The 17937-nt window shown below is 33.8% G+C and overlaps 1 pseudogene; it reads left to right on the forward strand.

Moving 5' to 3' along the window:
• Window positions 1-15736: 15736 nt before the first annotated feature.
• LOC120586409 (uncharacterized) lies at window positions 15737-15855 on the forward strand (annotated as a pseudogene).
• The last annotated feature ends 2082 nt before the right edge of the window (window positions 15856-17937 follow it).

A 17937-nucleotide genomic window follows, 5' to 3' on the forward strand; every position in this document is an offset into this window, starting at 1 on the left:
AGAAACTGAGAGTAACCACTAACAGAATTCCAAAGAGATTTAAATTATAGGCCAATAGTGGAGATAAAATGAAATAATAAAATTACTTAAATACAAAAGAAAAACAGGTAAAGAAGAACAGAGAAGCAGGACATAAAGAACAAATGGAAGAAATAGAAAGCTAAAAAGAGTAGATTTTAATCGAATCACAATAATTATATCAAAATTTGTTTGTCTAAAAAATACCAAGTAACAGAGATTTTCTGATTAAAGAAAACACGGCCAATTATATATTCTCTAAAATAAAAAAAACATTCTAAATATAAAAACATAAATATTAAATATATATATCATGTAAGTAGAAGTCCAAAAAAATCTAGTGTCTATGTTAATATCAAAGTAGACACCAAATCAAGAAATACTACTACAGATTTATAATATAGAAATATTCTGTGAGTAGAGAAACTGAATTTTTTTTTCTTTTCCACTACTCCACATGTATAATTATAGAGATGATTAACAATTGCTTTGTGATTGTTAATTTTGAATAAACATAAAAACAAAAATATTAAAGATCATGTTTATTTATATGTAGTGAGATTAAAATGATTTGTTCTTAATTTTCCTATTAGTATTTTATAATTAATGATTTCTTTCTTTCCTTCCTTCCATTTTTTCTTTCCTTCCTTCCTTCCTTCCTTCCTTTCTTCCTTTCTTTCTTCCTTTCTTCCTTCCTTCCTTTCCAGACAATAATTAGTAAGAACTAAGATATACATAGAACATCAATGTCTATGTGTCTCTTCATGCATAACCATTGACATGGTTATCTTTTCTCCATAGCAAGTATTAGCAAAGATAACTATCCATGTATATCATATCAAAACTGTGTGATTTATATAAGAGTGTAAAAAAGAGTACCTTGAATTAGGATCGATTCAAACTATGAGTAGTTATAAAACCTGTAAATAAATGAAATTTCCTGAAAAAACAGGGAATACAAAATTATTTAAAGGTCATAGCGAGCAGCCATGGTCTTTGTTTTTTAATTTTTTTTTTACTTTTATTTTTTAACTGATGATATAGAGGGTAGAGGAAGTACTAATTCCTGACAAAACTGATACTTAATTGGGACCATTGAGCTAGAAAAAGAACGTAGGCCATTACCTTTCTTATTTTTAGATATCTCAGTCAAAACATCAAGGAAGTATACAACAGAGGAAACACATATCATCAATTAAAAATTATGTTTTCTAAATACATGTAAAGGAAAGGAAAATGCTTATTACATTTAATTAAATGAAGTAATCAAATCCAAAAAGTTATGAGTGCATATAGTAGACATCGATTACCATGAAAATGTATATAAACAAATTAGAAAAAACACAAATTCCAACAAAAAATGATTAAAAGACTTGAGCAGGTATTTTACAGAACAGGAAACACATATGGTCAATAAGCATATGGATAAATATTCAATTTTAACAGTAAAGGAACATGCATTTAGGCTTTGAATATCGATATTAATAATTGTATTGTTCTCAATGGCAGGAACTTTAAGCAAGTAGAAAACTTACCTATGAGAGAATGAAAAATGAATGGTGGTATATTCATACAGAGGAATATTATAAAACAGTCCAAATAAATTTCAGAGACTAACATCAATCTAACAATATATTAATTATAATTTAAGAGAGTATCTCAAAAATAAATATTATACCTTTTCTGTGAAATTAAAAGCATTTGCCACTAAATACACACACATACACACACATCTATGTTTCTAATATATATTTCTAAAAAATTCTATATTATGTATAAACGGAACTATAAAGATAGAAAATATATGGAATGATAGAGTCTTCAGAATGATGGTTTCACTAGGTATTATTAAATGTATTATATTTACTTGGATATAAACATGGGCCTAATTAGTGAAATATTAATCAACAATTTATCACTGTTATATTATTTTGTTTGTTTTTTATTATGTCAGCAAAATGGACAAAAAAGACCGTTCAAAATGTTACTGGCTAAAGCATAACAGAGTAATTTACCGATAACAGTTGTTACCTAATCCCACAGAATTACGAGCTAAATTCCTAGTGTTGTATTTTTTTCTATCACTGAAATAATCAGAAGGTTCAGAGCACAGATTGTTTATGTTGAGTACAGTGATCAGAAGTAGGTCTTGGGTAAAACATGTGGCACTGCAAGAGACCAGATCAGCTCAGACTCAGTTCTTGTTGCCTTCCTGATTTGGTTATCCCCAATTGGCCTGGCATTCGAGATTTTTTTGACAATTATCAGTATTCTGTTTTTGCCTCCCAGGACACAAATTTACAGAGAACTTCTTAGAAATCAAAAAGTGAGGCAAGATTTGCTGCACTGGTAGGATTTTATTGACTTAATGCTATATTTATGCTTCTTTCCATCTGAACTTATTATAGGACAAAAATAGACAATATATAATGTATTTTTGTCATGGCAATCATCAAAAAGTCTGACAAAGCAGAATGTCTTTGGTAAATGATGCTAGAAGTTTGCATAAATATTGCTAGCCTCTACATGAAACTACTATCTACCCCCTGCAAAAAGGCCCAGGACTATGAAATACATTTTGAAATTAATTTCTCTACTAAATGCACAAAAGATGAGCCATAACAGAAAAAACTAGACTATATAGTCTGACTTGATGAGGCATGTACTGCCTAGTCAGATTACTCCCCAATTCCCAAAGCTCAGGAGGTAGTGGGAAGAGAGGGGACTTACAAGTGGACATGTTAAATGAAACAAGAAACAAAGCATGCTTGTTCTTCTATTTCTTCTATGCCTCTGTTCATGTCTCAGTAAAACTTTACAAAATTAATGTTAGGTTTTCTTCAGTAGGAGTAGAAAATGTTTCTCCCATGCAGAGGATGGTTAGATAGACTGAAAACTTTTCCCTATAATAATTTCTAGACTGAAAAGAGAAAATTCAGTTGGAAGTTCTATTCTTTCCATCACAAATCCACAAGGCAAAGATGAATGTAGCATTCTGCTTCACAATTGTCTAATAATTTGCTTTAAGAGTTTGGGTGTTAAGAATACTTAATTTGAATAGGCTGTGCCTCAGAGAAGTTAAAGAGATTTAGAATAAACCGACCCCACTAATAGAGCAGTTGATGTCTGAAGTCTTTCATTCACTGGGCTGGCTTAGAAGCTTGGAGAAATAGTAACTCATGACACACAAATTTTATGTAATTAAAGTTTGCTTAACAAAGTGCTAAGAATATATTTCCAGCAGAGCATACTAGGAGCCATTGAGCTGGCATATATTCTGTGATAACAGTCTCTTGACTCTATCCAGATTTTTATAGGCGACTAGAGGTCGCAATGCTGCCAGATTGAGGGAAGCCTTATTTAAGGATCATTGAAGCAGTTTCATTTCAAATTAGAACCCTAAAAAACATCAAACTACTTTAAATGTTTACAAAAAGTGTGTGTGTGTGTGTGTGTGTGTGTGTGTGTGTGTGTGTGCATGCTTCCTGTTCTAATATCCAGGTTTGGGGCACAGTATCTTTTCTGGAGCTATATTACTACAGTTTATCCTGGATTATATAAAGAACATGGGATAGCCCTATATGATTAAATTCAAATGTGGCCTTTCTTCCTAGATATTCTCTTTCTCTGAAAACTGCTTCCTGCTTAATGCATAGCATGAAATATTACCATTTACCTGTTTCTCTCTCCCACTTTTTTCACCACTGTGAGATAAAGTGCAAGAGAGAAGGGACAATGACTAACTTTACTCCCCTCACATCTCCAGTGTCAAGTACATTCTTAGTAAACATTTCTTGAATGCACGAGTGAACGAATGAGCTGCACAGTTAAAAAACAAGCTGAGTGTCATAATATGCCAAGGATTGACAACTAGATGATAGGATATTTTCAAACTCCCAGACAAACATGTCTGAGTTAAGGTAATGCAATGAGTTATGTAATGAAGAATCAGAAAAAGTCATTTTGGCACATTATATCAGAGCACAAGCTCACAGGGAGGAATTTATGCTAGGGAAAAGGTGGCAGAGAAGAGAGGTTGGTTACACAAAGGGAATTGATCTAATAAGCAAAGTTAGGGGGAGAAAAACAGAGCCAGATTTCTCAATACCAGAGAATGGGTTATAATATGGAATAGGAATAAACAAGCATGAATACTGATATTGGATTGAAATTGAACTATGATTACAAAATCATAGTTTTAAATATATAGATATACATATGTAATATATGTTTTGTAATATATAAAAATACATACATATATTATAAATGTAAATTACATCTATCTAATTATATAGAGAGAGAGCGTGAGAAAGAGACAGACAGACAGAAGAATGAATGCCTGAGAGAACTGACAATCTACTAACAATGAGCACACTCAGTGCCCAGATTTTGGTTCTCATTCTCCATTGAAGAAAACCAGGGTTCCCTGGAGATTCAGCTGAATCCAGGACTAGAGTGAGAAAATGATAAGATAAACCTAGAACGTATTGTTCTAAAAAGCAAAAAAGTCTCAAAGAATAATGGAGGCATCTTGAAAGGACAAATCCTTGATGATTTGAACATTGAAATAATTAATGCCCTCGATTATTACCGATAAAAGAGAAAAATATGAACTCATATTGATAAAAATAAATAAATCCACACATTGAAAGGTGAATTATGTTTTAGTTATAAGTACATTTTCAAATCACCTCCCTATGAAATACTTAAGAATTGAAAGTTGGTAGAGTATCTTTCTAGTAGAGAAGCCTAGCTGACAGTGGGATCAATATGAATATCATCAGGATAACTCAGAAGCATGTATCACCTGAGAAGATACAATGACTTTACTTCTAACAGAATGTGGGGGAGTTCAAGTCTAAGGGCATTCTTTAGAACAATGGAAATTTTGGTGGTAATTAAAGAGAGGCCATTAGTGAGCCACAAGCTAAATCCCAGGCTGATTAGGAATTTACCAGAAGAGATCAGGGAAAGAAGACTGTGCGATCTCTCACCCCTTCCACCATGTGAAGATTCAGTGTCAAGAAACCAGGAAATGGACCTTCACCAAGAACACGATTATACTAGCACCCTGATATATTACTTCCAGTCTTCAGAATTGTAAGAGTTCGGGTGTCTAACTCTGTAATTTTTTTTAAATGCCCAAGATAATTCACAAATTTTATTCCAAATATATGAGATATACATGTGCAAAGTTAAATCACCACCTTATCTCCTGATATAACCATGTAGCCCCTTGGTTGATCATTGTCCTGTGGTGGAAGCACCACCCATGGATAAGAACTGATATAGATAAGTAGCAAAAAAAAAAAAGTCTAAGAACATATTGTTCTGATATGTTCTTTAACTGACAAATATTATGTTATCATAATAATACAATAATACAATTCCTACCACTGCTCTCATAATCTGCTTGTCCATAATCTGCTTGTGATTTTATGCTGATTTGGACTCTTTTTTATTTCTTATCAGCATTAAGAATCTTCTGCGACATTTGACAAAATACTTCCTCCTAAATTTCCAAATTGTGTTATTCGATTGTTGCCAACATTCCTTTTCTCGTTGATAGTCCCCCAAGAATAGAATCTTTACCTCCCTTCAAATGTATCACAATCCCCTCCACCAACGCAGCCTGGATGCTTACAATCACTCTTTTTTATTATTAGATCCACATGCTTAAGGCATTATGAATAGTGCTGAAAATATCTTAGAAATAAATTATCTAAAAGACTTGAACAGAGAAGAAGAGGATGAAAAAGATGGAAGAGAAGAAAACGAAAAATTGTCATAGTTTCACTTTTATAGATATTTTGAATTCTATTGCATACCTAAGTCCTAACTCTGGATTTTTCCAAAGGGAGTTTAAACAGCCTCGGTCATTCTTTTTCTTCATCCAGTCTTTCTTCTTGGGCCGAATATTTTGCTTTTACTGGCTTCTGACATTATTCTGATTCATGCTCTTTTTAGCTGTTCCTTTCCCTTGGAAATGATCTTTTGGTTGGCATTTCAGGACTTCAGAACTATTAAGTGATCTGAAGTTTACTCTAAGGATACATTTATTCCTCCAGACTCTTTTGTGAAATGAGATCACTATAACCATGTAACCGAATTTGCTTTATCACTCAATCAATACTTCTTTCGCAGAGCCATGGCAAGAGGAATCTCAGGGAAAACAGTGGTAGTAAGGGAAAATGAGTTTGAACAGAAATAGGAGCACAAGGAAGTACAGGAGAATTATTTTAAAGTTATATAGAGAAATGAAGATTTATAGGTTGGAAATCATCGCGTCTACCAAACTTCGTTTAGTCCTTTTCTCTTTTTCACTCTGTGCATGTTTCTTTAGGTCTCCTGCATCTGTCCCCAGCTCTTTTCCATCTACTTATCCTTTTATTTTATTTTACTGTTTTATTAAAGTGACTCCAGTTTCCGTGTCTGAGTCTCCTTTCCCTTTCCAAGTCAATTCTTAAAAATGAATAGAATCCAGGAATTCCATTAAATAAAAAGTTCTTAGTATAAATACATCTGCATGATAGTTCCAAGCATATGTGTAACTTTATACAAGTTTTACAATAATTCTGATTGCTGTAGAAGTATCATTGTTATTAATAAGTGTATTATTGGTTCTACTTTATAAATAAGAAAACACAGACACTGAGAAAGTAAATGGCTTACAAAAGTAAAAATGCTTGAATGAAAGAGAGGTGAGATATAAATTAAGACTTCTAAATGCAAAGCTTTTGACAATTAATTTCTCCAAAATTTGTGGTGTGCTTGTGTTTTCTTCTAAAAATACAGGTATAATAAAACAAATAAATGTCAATAGTTATGATAGAAAAAAACTTTGTTTCTTATTAACCTCTTATATTATGTTCCAAATGATTTTAAACATCCAAAAATATAATATTCCTTCAAAACCACATTGTCATACACCTATACTTTTATTTTCATTTAAAATATTGACAGCAGCCTCCCCCACACTTAACTTCTGTTAGATTAATTAAAACAATAGTTTTGATTTTATTTTTACTTCTTTCTTCTTTGATGTTCTCCCTTTATGTAGATCTTAGTTTCTGATCTATATTAATTTTCTTCTTTCTAAATAACTTTTTTTTAATGTAACCTGCAAGACAGATCTAATGGCAACAAATTCTCTCAAATTTTGTTTGTCAAAATGGCTAGGCACCCAGGTCATTAAGAACGATCCTATCCAGGAAAGGCCACTGGCTCACATCTATAGATTGGCCAATCCTCTGACTGGGCTCTCTGCTTGGATGCGACTATTAGGGCTTCCCAATTCTAAGCTTTCTGTTTAGGTGGGGATGGAGGCTATTCAGTCAAAGGCAGGGCTTAAATTTTGCTTCTCAGCCCAAGGAGAACCATAGGATGGGATCCATGGCAGGTATGGATCATCGGCTGGGGACCCAAGTCAGACGGAAGTTTCCACCCAGCTCCCTCACCAGACAGCACCACCAGTTTGGTTCTGCAAATCTGCTGGCTGGGCTGTCTGCTCGGGTGCTTCTGTAAATGCTGCTGTAGGATGAGCTGCAAAACTCCCTAATGCTCTGTTTAGGCTTCCTGATTAGATGGGACTGGGGCTATATTCTACAGTAGGCAGGGCTTTGAATTTGCTTCCCTGGTTTGGCTTGTTGGCTGGGGACCTGAATCAGCCTAAAATGCCCACCAGCTTCCCTGGCCAGACAAGCTCGCCAGTTCAGCTCTGCAGAAGGACAGAGCTGCTGGCTGGGACTTTTACTTGTAGGCCGTTGCAAGGAGGAATACGGTCTGCCAAGATCTGAGCACTGGTTGCTGTAAGTCCTGTCCCCCTTCTTCGTCTCAATCTGATCTGCAGTGGTCAAGCTCTGCAGATTTTACCTATGATTCCTATGAAGCAAGACCCAAATGGGCCAGCCAGGAAGAACCCCACAATTCTAATGGAGCTGAGTATCCTCCTTGGGCTCTCTTTTTCTCATTGGATAAACTGTAGGCTTAAGGGGCCCTCTTGGTGAGGGGCTGTGCTGACCTGCGGGAAAGGGCAGCGCAATCAAACTATAGTCATTCCTCTTACCCTCTATGATGGTCCTTTCTCGGAGTCTGTGGTCCAGGGGTATGCTTCAACCTCATCCTGCATTCTGAGATTTTCACAATTATATCTTGTCTGTGGTAGTTGATGCTAGTTGATGTTCTTGTGAGGGAGACTAAAGTCAGGAATGACCTATGTAATCATCTCAATGATGTCACTTCCAGTAATTTTATTGTTTTTTGGTATGTTGGTATTTTTTTTTCTTTTTCTCTCTTTTTTTCTTTTTCTTTGTTTTGTTTTGTTTTGCTTTACTTCTCTGTGTCTCAGTGAATGGTTTCAAATATACTCTTTTGAAGAGACACTTTATTATTTAGTTATTTGTAATAATAAATCTGCACATTATATAAATAAGTTGTCTCTATTTTTAAAATTTTTATTAGAAATACTATTATATGCAAATAGAATATTAAACAAGGAACCCATCTCAAACTATCATTTTAAACTGCTTATAAAACAATTATTATTTTTTATATTTACATTTACCAAAACAAATTTCAATTTCTTTTCTTGCACTATTCAAATAAGTTTTCTCAATTTCATTAGGTCATATAAATTGAGAGGAAACATGGCAGAGCTCTACAGAATCTTTCTGTGTGAAATCATAAAAATGCTAAGATGAGAAAGGCAGTAACCCTCTGTTCTATTTGAGACCATTGTGTTTAAAAATAGATTATTGCAATTTTAATCATTCCTTTACAAAAGCAAAATTTTAATATTATGGCATTCTATCATTTTAATAACAATTACTATAGGCAACTCCACTCTGTATGGAAAGTAGAGGATACAAAATGTTTAAGCCATACCCTGTTCCTGCAGGGGGATTTTTAACTGAATATAAATATGCATAAGTACATTTTATGAATATATACAAACAATCTAATTAATAAATGGGTAGAAGATCTGAACTTTTTTTTTTTCAGAACTCCTTACAAATGGCCAACAGGCATATGAAAAGATGCTCAAGATCACTAATCATCAGGGAAATGCAATCAAAACCATAATAAGATGTCACTTCACACCTGTTAGAATGGCTATTATCAAAAATAAATAAATAAATAAAAACAAGAAATAAGAAGTGTAAGTGAGGACCCGGAGGAAAGGGAACACGTGTGTACTGTTGGTGGGAATGCGAATTGGTACAGCCCCTATGGAAAATTTCTCAAAAAATTAAAAATAGAACGTCATGTGGTTCAGCAATTTCATTTCTGGATATTTACCCAAAGAAAATTAAAACACTACTTTGAAAAGATATATGCACCCTCATGTTTATTGCAGCATTATTTATAGTAGCCAAGGTATGGAAACAACCTAAGTACCTACTGATGTGTAAATGGATAAAGAAAATGAGATATATATACAAAAGAGAATATTATTCAACCATGAAAAAGAAGGGAACATTGTTATTCGCAACATTAATGGATCTCAAGAGCATTATGCTAAGTGAAATTTCAGAGAAAGGCAAATACCATATTATTTCACTTATATAAGGAATCTAAAAAAAAAAAACAAGCAAGCAAATTAAAACAAAACTAAATAAACAAGCAAACAAACAAAATGCTCATAGACACATACAGATCGGTGGTTGCCAGAGGAGATGGGTAAGAGTGGGCAAAATGGGCAAAGGGCATGAAAAGTTACAAAATCCCAGTTACAAAATAAGGCATATGGATGTAATGTAGAGAATGGTGACTATAGTTAATATATGGTATTGTATATTTAAAAGTTCCTAACAGGTAAATCTTAAAAGTTCACATCACAAGAGAATAATTTACAGCTATGTATGGTGACAAATGGTAACTACTTATTCTGGTGATCATTTTATAGTGTATCCAAGTAGTTAATCATTTTATAGACCTGAAAATAATATAATGTTATATGTCAATTATACTTCAACAATTTTTTTTTTTTAAAGTCACCTTCTTGCATGCTACTGGATCATCCTAAAAACTTTACATCAATTTACCATGCAACCAGGATTGACAACTAAGTCTTAACTGCAAGTGAACCAAGAAGGTATCCATAATACACTAGAAATGGTTGAACTAAGAACTCGGCTCAAGGGTCCAGAAGACACATGTAAGCTGCACAAACAGATCACCAAGCTCCCATGTCATCTTCCACTATTGTACTGATTCTTTTTTTGTCAGATAAAATCTATGACCTTATTTGAATTTCTTATACCTAGCTGATGGAGAATGGAAAACCCCAAAGTTAGTACAAAGATATGTTCACTTGGTATATGTGTGTATTTCATGGATTGCTTAGGGTCTATTGTCTCAAGCAAGCTTGGCCCTGAAAGACAGTGGTGATGTTTGCACAATCAGTAGGCAGAGTTTGGGCCATGCACTTGATCATCCATTTGGTGTAAAAAGAGAATTGACCTGTGATAGGGATGATATATGAGGCATGTGGATGGACCTATAAGACATAAGCAAAATACAGTATGTATTTGCATCACAAGTTAATTCCATCATTGAACATCTACTGCAGAAGAGGCACTAAACCACCAAATATACAAGACACATTATTAAATTAAATATCATTAAATGTCAGCTAGTCTTTGTCATTGGGGATCCCAGGGCTGTGATATAGATCACAGAAGGAATAGCCATGGTGGTATATATGGAAGTCACGTGTATGTCTAGTAGCATGGTCTCTCACACCAGTGTGAGCTAGCCCTTGCTATTGCTGATGACTTGACCTGCCAGTAATGGAGAATGATAGCAAGTCCACAATGCAGCACAATCCCTCGAGTAGGGGAACCAATCGTTTGGTGGCAATTTGGTTACAATGAACTTCTTAGAACCTGGAAAGAGCAATGATTCATCCTGAATGGTATCGTCACATATTCTAGAAATGGCTTTGCTTTCCTTTGATGCTGTGGCTCAGCCAGCCCCACTATTAAATTGCTTACAATGTGTCTGATCTACTAACATGGTATCTTTTATAACATATTCTCAAACCAAGGACACTTTATAGCAAAAGTGCTATAGCAGTGTGCCTGTGGCCATAGTTTAGCCACGAGCTTCACTGTCCTAAAAGTGTTTGTCTGATAAAGCAGCCTCTTGAAGAAAGAGCCGAGGAGCCAGGTTAAATATGAAACTCTGAGAAGATGAGATTTTTTTTTTCATTCAGAATGTTGTATAGTGCTTGTTTCCAGTAGATAGAATATGTGGGTCTGAGATTGAAGAAATGGAAGTAGCAGCGGTCCCCCTCACCTCCAGTGCCCAACTGAAGAATGTCACTAGACTTAAAGCTCTAATTGCTGCCTGATGACTTTGTGTTCTTTGGAACAATTGGTCAGTTGGTACAGAAGGAAGTTATCGTACTAGCACAGGTAATTAACTGTGATGATCATGACGGCTTCTGTTACCTTATAAAGGCAAAACAAAAGCAGTCAGGAGGTCTTCTGGATATTTCTTGGTGCTTGTCTGCCCGGATTTAACTGAAAATGGGCCAGTAAAAATACATGACCTAATAAAAGCGTAGTAACTGGGGCTGAAAACCCTCAGAGATCAGAGTCTCCACCAGGCAACAATGTAGTCTAGTAGGAGTACTAGTTAAGGGTAAAAGGACAGTCTTAGTTGGGTAGCAGAAGAGATAGATGATGAGGATCAATCACAGCTTAGAGCAACTACAGCCATGTGCTGCTGTTCACTGCACTAATCCTTCTATTACAAATTTTTCCAGAAATAGTGGCCAACAATTAGCCTAGATGAAATGAGCTCAATGTGAAAAGTAAGTAGATCCGAACAGCACAATGAGTGGACCATTGTGGAAACTAATGGTGTTCCATTTAAATCCTTTTTACTTACTAAGACAGTGTATCTCAGCTATCTTGAGAGCTGGCTGTTAATAGTTCATAGCTTCCCCCTCTTTCAAGATTTACTGTTGTCTACAGTCAATGATTAGCTGAAAGGGATACTTAACGCCTTCCTTTTGCCTCAAGCTGAGAACAAACTGCGGGACTCTTTATGCTCCAGAACTTCTCACAGAATCAGACTGAAATTATCCCCCCATGTAATCTCATCCATGATTAGTTCTGACTCCTGTATTACTCTGCTTATTCCACCCGCTTTCTCCTGAGATGAAAAGATAATTCCTTTGACCAACCATGTGCACCTAAATCCCTGTCTCAGGCTCTGCTTCCAAGGAAGCCAACCTGAGACACCTTGTGACTATGAGCTATTCATTAATAACGACAGATTTTCAGCTGTCTCAATTGTAATCATTCAGATATATATGTTCCTACCATTCACTATAGTATAAGGTCCTATAAAAGCTGTCACTCTATAATTCTTTTTTTATAATTTTATTTTATTTTATATTTGTTTTAGGTGGACAACACAAAGGTTAGACATTTGTATAATTTACAAAGTGATCTTCCCAATTAATTCTTAATATCCTGCTTTCAATCATCTGAGTTGTTTAATCATGCAGCAATGATGTCTTTTATCTATTTTATTGTATCACATGGTATAATTTCAAATACTGGGTAGGGAGATAATTTTCTTGAACCTGATATAGAACATATATTCTAGCCCTTTTCTAGCTGTATCTCTTACCATTGGTTAATGTATTCATAGGACCAAGGGTTCTTGTATATCTGATCATATGTCACTTCTGTACACTATGGTCCAGGCTCCCAGGACATTGGACTTCTTATCACAATACTGAGCTCACATCTAGGGCTAGTGTTGGCTTTGTCCTAAGCTTTTGTTCTGAGGGAGAGTCATGCTACTGGTATGTTTTCCCCTAGGCCTGAGTGAAAGTCATGCAGCTGCTGTTTATCAAGTTTTGGACAATGCTGGAACGTGTGAGTGGGGATGACCACAAAGGTGAGCTCAAAGTCCTTATTGACGTAGTATAGCGATGGGGGCTTTGGAGCTCAGAGTGCTAGCTCTCCTCATTACCATCATGTTCCAGGACAGAATTCTTAAACGTGAGGACTAGAACTCATACCTGAACTTTCAAATGGCTATAAAAATATATTTTCAAGGTAGAAGAATTGAACATTATTTACTTAATGGCTTTTCTCTTATTTATATATTTTAATTCTTTAATCAAATATATGTACATCTTAATTTAAACTCTTGAAAATATTGGGCTGGACTTGGCACTGCATTTACTAGTTTAACTCTTTAATTTCTATATTTGAAACCAGGTATCATCATAATATGTCCACGCATTACCCAAGCACAGGTTTTTTTCCCCCTTTTGTTTATTGTCTTCACCTAAACTTTTAATTATTTATTTATTGTTTTGGAAAAACTTACATGCCTGAGTTGTGAAATTCACACTTAAATCATCTTATCTACAAATGTATTTCTTTTTTTCTACACTGTCCCTGCTACTAACCTCATTATGTCTATTTGTATTATTTCTCTGTTTTTGATATAGTTTGTAACACCTCTCTACTTTGTATCATATGAGAACCTTATTAATATTCCATTTACTTGCTCTTCTAAAATTCTTAATTAAAATGCTAAACAGGATATTAAATCAGATGGAGGCAAAGAGTGACCTCTGTAACAGACCATAATACAACTTCCTCAATATAATGTGCTGCTATTTATCATGTTTCTTGATATATTACTTCAAATAGTTTTCTGTGACTGTGAAGTCAATTTACTATTTTTTTAAAGTGTTTTGTTTGAAAACTTTACTTATGGCTCTTAAGGTCGTTATTATAAATTGTAAGAAAAATAATTTTTATTTTATAAAAACATAAATATTGTCTGATGAATACTTGTCTTAATCAGGATTCAATTTGAAAATGTTTTTGTTTTTTAGAACATCATCATGAGACATAGTTAATATAGGAAACTAGAGTTTGGTTTAGCATATTGTGAAATTGGGATTGTTACAGGAAAGCATGAATGCTTTGTAGAAATTGACTCAACACTTGTCTATAATATTTATTCTTTCTTCTGAACTTACTCTATCAGTCCACTGAGGTTTCTGCTTGACAACCAGAAACTTACTTAACGTTTTTAAAAAATGGCTGAATAAAAGTCATTCACAAATTCAGAAGAAATTTAGAGGATTCCGACAATCTTCAAAATTAATGTAGAAGTCTTCATTCCAAAACAGTGGAAAAATGAGAATGGTTTATATATTTATGTAAGATGTGATTTAAACCACTCAATACACTGAATAAACATATTTTGAAGGCATATCATCTTTCTTGTTTAAAAATATCTCAGTTGTGTATTCTGTTTTTCTACTAAAACCACAAGAGGAGTAGTTAGAATTGCCAGTTTTTTGGTTATTATAGATTTCTTTAAATATAACTTGAAGACATGGGGTACCTATATCCTCAAAACCATTTTTTACTCATTCTAGTGTATATTGCTCTTTTAACTGCCATATTTTAGTAATATTTCTAAAATATGGCAGTTAAAGTTTTTAACATATATGAAGTATATTTTTAGGGACAAGGTTGAGAATTAAAATGTTGTGAGATGACTTATAAGAATCATCATCTGGAAACATGTATTCAATAATATTTAATTAAATATTTGCAAAATATAATCATAAAATCAAAACTAATGCAATTAAATCAAGTTTCAAGTAAACTATAAAACCTATGGAATTTGACTACTTGTAAACTATAGGACAAATATTTTAGGTCACAAGTATTGGCAAATATGAATGCACATCATTCCAAAGTTTATGCTTAATATTATGGATTGCCCTTAATACATTCTCCAGTTTCATAATATATCATTCATTCAACATATATTTATTGAAAATCTATATGAGGATTTTAAAAATGAGTAATTGACATGATAGTGAATAATAAGGACAACACGCCTGCCCTCATAAGGATTGAGATGGGCAAAGGCTTGTAAATTAACAGATATTATGAAGATTTCATTGAGTGAAAGTGCCCGAAATACAGCATTGTAATAGGATAGGGTGTGATTGAGGAATGGAGAAGTTTGCTTATTTCAGGGGTTTAGGGGAACAGATACTTCATCATGATTTTCACCAAACTTTTGGGATTTAATGAGTTGCACATGTATCTGAATATGAAAGGATTCACTAGTTCACGAGGAATTTCAAATAGGACCCCAGAACAAAGGAAGAGCCTCCAGAATTCTGCTGTGATTCATGCTGAAAATATTCAGCATTTGGTAGGGAGCAAAACAATTAAGTTATTTTACAACTTTAAGCTGTAAAAGGTAATTTTACACAATGAAAGGTAGGTACTATAATAATGACTATAATGATAATTAGGCCTATGTTATAGTATACGTTAGCGTTTTATCTTCCCTATGTCTATTATTATATGCAAGGTAATATTGTATATATTTATAGCATTTATTTCTCCATGTTTAATTATTATGAACATAAATAACATTTTCAATCTCATCTTAACTCTATTAAGTGTCCTCATTCAGTGAATAGTGTATATAAAAACATATGTGTGAAAGTAAATAAAGAGAAAGTAGATATCACAACGAAACAGGTAGATATTCAGTAACAATGTAAGATATAATCTAAAATTATTCCTCAGCCTCCTTTCTTTAAATTCTTTTTGATTTCAATATCTTTTGCCACACACAAAAAAATTATATAATAATAATTTGAAATTTTGCTTGTCAAAAGCGGAGCCTTAAAATGTTAGGTATCTTCTACAGCCGTGCCACCCTAAACACACCTGATCCCGTCTGATTTCAGAAGCTAAGCAGGGTTGAACCTGGTTAGTACTTGGATGGGAGACCACTTAGGAAGACCAGGTGCAATAGGTGTAAAAAAAAAAGAAGTTAGGTATCAACATTTCAAACTTACTGGCTCCAAATACTTTGTCAATCCCAGTGAATTACTTAAATCACGTGGTAATTAAAGGCACAGACATTCTATCTAGGGCATCAGAGTCTGCCAGTTATCCTTCCAAATAGATGAATCAGTTGGTGAATTACATATTTGTGCAGTGGAAAATTATCATAAGAGTAGTAGCCATATGTTTATTGACTTTATGTCTAAATAGAAAACTAAAGGCTATTATACATATTAAAGTGTAGTGAGAGAAATTATAGAGTTTGACCATTCTCTTTTAAAATCATAATTTACTTCATCTCTTTATTATGTGAATTTGGCACCCATAGACTGTATCTGGCACCTAAATGTCAATTTAACCTTCAGGCTTCACAAATTTTATTCATTTTAGACTACATCTCAAAGTACAGAATGTCACAGAGTCTAAATGCATGCTCTAGATCTTTAGCTATAATCACTCTGGTGTAAAAAAAAAAAAAGTTAATATTACCATGTTTTTATTCTGGACACATAGGGCATAAATAAATTTTATTTCTTAGATGAGTCACTTAAAAAATGAGCCTGTTCAGGAAATACTGGTTTCAAGTCTATAAAAAAGAAACAAAAAAGTGTGTGGAATGGAATCAGGGTCTGGAAAGATCAAAAGGAAAGTTCACAGTAAATGATGCCTCTTTTCCTTCAAGTAAATGTCAGCTATCAGTTTCAGAACACTGTCTTGATTTTTAAGAACCATGGATACAGTGGGTAATATGATGAATATAAAGATTATAAAACTTTTGAATTAATAAAATTCTTCATTTCAGAAAAGAGGGCAATTACTTTTGCACACAGGACATAGGGGTCATTTTCAGAGGCTGTCTTTGGAAATGTAGCCCTTTAAGTGGCATTTCACTCTGTAATATTAAAAAGCAATTTTATAGGCCTGTTTTCTTTAACTGAAGTCAAGTGGAATGTAGAAATAGTTCTACAAAAACTTGAGAAAAGAAATACTCTTTTACCTCTTAACTTTTGTGACAGCCACCCAAAGAATTCTATTGATCTAAATCCCAGGAGCAATTTGATGGTCCCTAATCGAAGTACAGCGGAAACAATGGAACAATAATAAAGGTCACTCAGCTACATTTTACTCCCAATTCACATGTCAGGTATCCTGGAGGTAATCTGTATTAAAAACCAGTAGTGTCAGACAGTAAGTTGAGAGGCACCAATTGTATTAAAAACTACTCTGACATATTTGGGTTTAATTCCTGATGCTTCTGGAAATAATATGTTGCATCATTTATAATTTCATAGAATCATTGATATTTTAGATAATTTTAATCTAACAAAAATTAAGTTTTATGGCATTCTAATTATCAGATAATCATTTTTTTGTTATTTTATTGCTTTAAGCAAATAATGGCAAAACAGAACAAACTAGAAGACTGAAATGAACTTCATAATCAAGAATTATCATAGAAAACATATTAACTTTATAAGTAAAATTCCCAGAGTAATGATTTTCATTAGAAGACATTATGCCTCCGAAGCGATAGTTTAAAAAAAAATATCTCATCTCAAAATACCATTGTTTTGTTTTGACTTAATCTAATATAAAATTTAATATAATTTCAAAAGAGTGTGGGAAGGTTTATATTTATTACAGTTAAACATGGTCCTACATGGATCCAAATGAACACTACAGTTCCCAAATAGTACTGTCAACTAGGTTACCGATGGATTTTATTATTAATATCCAACTCCAAATGGTTTAAACACTAAGACATTCATGAGCTCACTTCAAAATCTGAAGGAATAAATATTTAAAGATAGGTGAATTCAGAGGCATACAAAAACCATCCACCACACAGAATATTTGTATCTACTCTGCCTTCTGCAGCAGTACGGCTTTTGCGCCAAGGTGAAAAATTTCCCCAGAGCATTCCCTGTGGACTCCACCTAGTGTCCCTCGGCCAGGATGGTGTTTTATGCCTGTTCCTAAATGAATCACTAGCACTAGCATGGGGTGAGGAATGACCATGGTTATTTTAATCTAATGGAAATTAACCCCTGCC

The sequence above is a fragment of the Pteropus medius genome, unplaced genomic scaffold (genome assembly GCF_902729225.1).
Source record: "Pteropus medius unplaced genomic scaffold, Ma_sr-lr_union100, whole genome shotgun sequence".
Taxonomy (NCBI): Eukaryota; Metazoa; Chordata; class Mammalia; order Chiroptera; family Pteropodidae; genus Pteropus; species Pteropus medius.